Source organism: Tachypleus tridentatus, chromosome 8 (genome assembly GCF_004210375.1).
Source record: "Tachypleus tridentatus isolate NWPU-2018 chromosome 8, ASM421037v1, whole genome shotgun sequence".
Lineage (NCBI taxonomy): Eukaryota > Metazoa > Arthropoda > Merostomata > Xiphosura > Limulidae > Tachypleus > Tachypleus tridentatus.
The window spans coordinates 153,855,000-153,861,141 of record NC_134832.1 but is presented as its reverse complement, the minus strand read 5'-3'; positions in this window follow the sequence as shown (position 1 = coordinate 153,861,141).

The following is a 6,142-nucleotide window of genomic DNA, read 5'->3' as shown; positions in this document are numbered from 1 at the left end:
ATAATTGTGAAAGCCATATTTCAAATTTTCAAAGTCCGATATGGTTCACAACTGCCTATTGGCCTAGAGTATACAAGAGACATATCAATGCATCACTCAAAATGATTCAACAATGTATCATCATTTCACTAGTTAACATAACCGAGATAAATTGAAAAAGTTCAGTACAAAAACGTTAAGACCCATCTGAAAGATGTTGAAACTCTTCAGTACAAAAACGTTAAGACCCACCTGAAAGATGTTGAAACTCATCAGTACAAAAACGTTAAGACCCATCTGAAAGATATTGAAACTCTTCAGTACAAAAACGTTAAGACCCACCTGAAAGATGTTGAAACTCTTCAGTACAAAAACGTTAAGACCCATCTGAAAGATGTTGAAACTCTTCAGTACAAAAACGTTAAGACCCATCTGAAAGATGTTGAAACTCTTCAGTACAAAAACGTTAAGACCCATCTGAAAGATGTTGAAACTCTTCAGTACAAAAACGTTAAGACCCACCTGAAAGATATTGAAACTCTTCGGTACAAAAACGTTAAGACCCATCTGAAAGATGTTGAAACTCTTCGGTACAAAAACGTTAAGACCCATCTGAAAGATGTTGAAACTCTTCAGTACAAAAACGTTAAGACCCATCTGAAAGATGTTGAAACTCTTCAGTACAAAAACGTTAAGACCCATCTGAAAGATGTTGAAACTCTTCGGTACAAAAACGTTAAGACCCAACTAAAAGATGTTGAAACTCTTCAGTACAAAAACGTTAAGACCCATCTGAAAGATGTTGAATCTCTTCGGTACAAAAACGTTAAGACCCAACTAAAAGATGTTGAAACTCTTACTTGATATTTTCATCCTTCTGCAGAAATAAAAGTATTAAAATCAATTTTTAAAATAAACTATTATAATAGTGTAAGATTTACAAATAACATTATAGTTGCTCTTAGACAGTGTGAACTCAACACATCAGAACTCTTAACATATAGGGTGAATCTAAAAAGTACATATTGTATGTATGTTCACAATGTTAACCTGATACAACAAATTTCCGTGTAATTTCTCAGTTGTATGCAATAACTTTAAATTCATGATACGTTTGTTAGTTTCAAAAACTACATAATTTGTTAAGTTTTAGTTCACATTCACAAATTATTTAATTGTAATTTAAAATGTTTTATAAAAGTTCAATACTGACTTACTGCCACAGGTGAAAGAGAGTTTTCCCAATAGCTGACTGTAGCTTACCAACAAGTCTATTCTCAAACTCAACATAACATGAGCATCGACAGTAATGAACAAGAAAGCCCTTCATTTATCACTGTGTTAGTCGGATGAACAGTGGTGGTCCTTGACCCTAAGCTTTTAATTAGGCAAAAATTTCAAATTTCTTGATTTATTTATGAAGAATGGAAAATTATCTAAACGATTTAAATGAGTTGTGGATTAAAGAAGTTGGATTACTTCGTTTCACAACCCAAGTACACTAGAAAATACTTCACTATTATATAAAACAAGAAATTATCTACTTTTTATTCCACTACATTTCTTTTATAGAACTGTCGTTATTTTTGGTTGATATGGTGATAGTTTTATTTACATCAAACAGAGCACGCCTATTCTTTCAAATAGCCAATCACAAGCAGTTGTATTACCTGTTCTGCAGCCATTTTAACAACTGATGTTGACTGTGACAACTTTGTTCCACTGTGACCATCATATAATCGTTCTTGGTTTTATTTGAAAGACTTGTTTTTGCTGAAAATTTTAGAGTAATAAATAAAAAAGCTGAAATTGATAAAAATATTTAATAAAATGGTCATTAAATCAAATTAAATGTAATAGTGGTTATAGAAGTTTTATTATTTTTTGTTGATAAAGTGATACAAAATGAACTTGTGTATAAAAGCTGAAAACTAATGTGATCAATATGCCTAAGTTGTACACAGGGGGTCAGAGTCCCCTTGGCCATGCCTCTGCAGATAGATCGAAGAAGTAATTCTATCAAAGCTTTGGGTGGTGTTTTACTGCAGAAAGTCATTTAATAACTAAGAAAGTAAAGGTTGTAACTGTTTCAGTCATTGATGTTTGAACCACATGACTCCTAGCTTGTGATAATACAGGGTGTTTGGAAAGTCACTGTGCAGTTATATATGTTACTATATTTCAGATTTTGATCCCAATATGGTTTTAACAACTGAAGAACGTATATGGCTCATCGAACACGTATTCCGAGAAGGTGGAAGATACACAGATGTGGTATGACAGCGATTTGCTGAAAAATTCACAGATACACCTGTTCCACATCGCAATAAACATATAAATGCACAGTGACTTTCTGAACACCCTGTAGATCAACTGATATCCTAGAAGAATATCTTATTTATTCAAAACTCTGATAAAGCTTAAAACAAAACTTGTTAATCCCTTTCAGTCATCACAATCATCAAATTGTCCAAGCTAATGATGACTAAACTATTTCATATTTGTGGAGATATCTCTTAGTGATACTCTACTCAGAAAAGGGTAACAATGCTCCTTCAGCTGGTTTTTAATTTAAAATAGCTGCTACAAATTCTTAATCTATGAAAATTTGGTGTACCAGGTACCTCATTGTCTCACTCCTGTCATCCTAACTTCTTATAATCTAGTAGAAGTCATAAAATGCAATCCATACATTTTGTCACACAGTATCTCAGAATGCCAGGAAGAATAATTCCTATCAATTATTGGTATTCAACCATTGACCATTCTAGTTGTTTATAATCAGATGTAATCCTAGCCATGACAATTGGGAGATCATCATCTATGGTTTGGACAACAATCATAGGTGTTCTAGGTACAGAAATTCTAATCTGGCCCCATGGATACAGCCACATAATTGCTATTATCCTTTTTTTCCTAGTCTGACAAAAAATAAGACTATAGTCTAATTTACTAGTCTCTTCCTCTGATTGATGGTAAAACCAGTGCACTGGATATTCGTCAGTAATGCATCAAGGAAGCTGGTCAATATGTATTTCATGTTTTTGCACGTCTTTCGACCACTGTACTTGTACGTTAATTATTCAACACAAGAAAGTCTTATCCAGCAAACAGTCTGCTTTCATTCTGTGCCACAGGTTTCACGGTGGCATTCATTGCATTATCATAACCCATTTTCTTTTCTATGGCATATTTTCCTAAATGTTGGTACATTTGTTTGTATGCATTACCAAATGAACACTTCACGTTCTTGTAAACATTACGAGATGTCTGCTTTAGGAGAGAGCCAAATATTACATACATGGGAAGCAAGACTTCTCTCCCAAACTTGTGAGTGTTCAGAAAACAACCTTTGCATGCCAACATTACACTTTGGCAAGTGTTCATTCCGATCCAGTTGATAAGAGTAACAAACGTGTTAAGCATATAACTGGCAGTGTATATTATCTGTTCTGGTAAACCATCAGATCAAGAGTGACAATAGAAAGTGTATACTTTTACCAACACTTTTTGCAACCTACTTTGTTAACCTAAAGATGATCTAAGAAGGTCAAAATGTTCTGTAATTTGTTTTAATAAAAGTTTTAATATCCATACCAGCTATTTTGATAATACATTTTTCCATCGTTACTGTTGGTGGTCTTTACTCTGTTGCATGACAAGAAACATCTAAGTTCAGCTAAGGTCCTTTAACTGTTCTTCCCAGAGTACCTTGGTGATTAAGTGTGGCGTTCATCCATTATTTTAATCTCCTACTTTGTGGCTTGCATTGTTATGGTAGAAATGCTATGGTTTTAACTCCCACATGATGTCAAGGACCAGAATATTCTGCAAACAGACACGGTCTCAGTGTTTTACTCAATTCTGCAGCTGCAGACCAGCTTACCTAGATTTCTTTGCTGCCAGCACTCTTGTCAGAAAAAGTAATCTGACTGGCAGAGGTTATTTACCAATAGCATTTCTGGTCCTTCTTGGCTTGGTCATGAATGATCTTAACCAGAGATAGAGTCTCAAGTGGTCTCAGTCTCACAAAAGGTCATTCCACCTTTTTAATACTCAGTCACCTTTACTTCCTGTGTACCAGTATAGGTACACCTAAATCTGTATGTATAGGCTGATTATTGTCAGGAATCTTTGCAGCTTCAAGAGAGGTATATCTCTCACACAACCATCTCCATCCAGTGGCAAACTCTTCCACTTGGTTAAGGGTACTTTTTCCTTGAAAACATAGCACTGTTTATAGAAAACCGTTACAACAGAGTCAAGGTAATGTGTAAGGACCAGTACATATCTGTAAGGATCAGTACACATGTTAGTAAAGATATAAAGCTGCACAAAAGTCACATGGTTACGGAACCAAAGTTTCTCCTTCCTAACTTGTATTCTAAGGTGGAAATTAGTTTTCTCACGAATATTAAATAGAACTGTTTTATAATGGAAGAGTCAATCAGGAATATTGTGAAGAAATACTAATCTCAGATTTACTTCACTGGGTTTTAAGCTAAGAAAATAATTAGACTTAACACAAGCTTTAACGTGGAACACAACGTTTGTTATATACCTTGAAGCACAAAACAGCGTGTATAACTTTCACAGATGCTGGACAGTTACCTTTTTACAGAATTAGTTAGCAGAGATTATTTCCTTGAGATGTTTTCCTGTCAACCAGTATAGGTTAGAAAGCTTGTAGATTGATGTGGATACAACGCTTCAACGGAGATTTTTGGAATTACTCAGAATGACGCGCGTTAACAAATAACTGTTTTTTCTCATACAACGTTGTCAGAGCTATAAACCTCTAGACACTTCCTACTTGACCAATGAATGACATCTAAATAGTTGACCAGCGCTACACAGTGTTTAAAATTACATTGACATACCAACATGTAAGTAAACTTTTAAAGTAATCCTAGAAAATTCGATGCTAGCCGTCTGCGCTAGCTGTCCCTAATTTTACCGGAGTAAGACTAGAGAGAAGGCAGCTAGTCATCACCACCCACCACCAACTTTTGGGCTACTCTTTTACCAACGAATAGTGGGATTGAACGTCACATTATAACGCCCCCACGGCTGAAATGGCGAGCATGTTTTGCGCGACCGGGATTCGAACTCGCGACCCTCGGATTACGAGTCAAACGCCTTAACGCACTTGGCTATGCTGGACCATGAAAGATCAATGAAATGTTGTTCATGGATGTTATCGTCTTTTGTGGTACTTATAAAAAAACTGTAGGTTCTTCCAAGTTGTCAGTCCCGAAAATAATGCAACTAAATGAGATAAAATGTAAACCCAGTGAAGAACAATATAGGCGTCATGATTAGGACATTCGACTCGCAATTAGCAAACAGTCAGTAGGTGGTTTGAACCCCTGTCGCTGAACATGCTCTCCTCTTCAGCTATGGGGACATTATAATGTGGGTCAGTCTCAACCCCCCAGTGGTACGGCAATATGTCTGTGGACGTACAACACTACAAAATGTGTTTCGATACTCGTGGTGAGCAGAGCACAGCAGTCCCTTATGCAGTTTTGTGTTGAATAACAAACAACGGTCAGTCTCGTTGGGGCCAAACATGCTCGCCCTTTCAGCCGTTGAAGCGTTATAATGTTCAGTTAATCCCACTATTCGTTGGTAAAAGAGTAGCCCAAAAGTTGGCGATGGCTAGCTGCTTTCCCTCTAGTCTCACACTGCTAAATTAGGGACGGCTGGCGCAGATAACTCTCGAGTAGCTTTGCGCGAAATCCAAACCAAACCAAACCCTATTCATTGGTAAAAAAAGTAGCCCAAGAGTTGTTAGTGGTTGGTGTTGACTTCCTTGTGGTGTATCACTGGTAAATTAAGAACAACTATCGCGGATATCCCTCCAGTAGCTTTGGGCGAAATTCAAACAAAACGAAAACAACAGTGACAATATTGGGTTTCATTATATTTAAATTTTCCTTCTTCGTTGAAAAATAATGTTTGTGTTTTTTCACAAAAGATGTATATTTATTGCATTTCATTTTGAATAAAACTGCAGTTATTGACCTTAAAATGTAATATAACACTTACCAATTTGAGGTTAAAGAAAAAATTCGTAATATATAATAAAGACTGGCTTTTTTATTTTTTAAGGACAATCTATGAAATTTCCAATGGTAAATAGCCACAAAAGTAGATATCC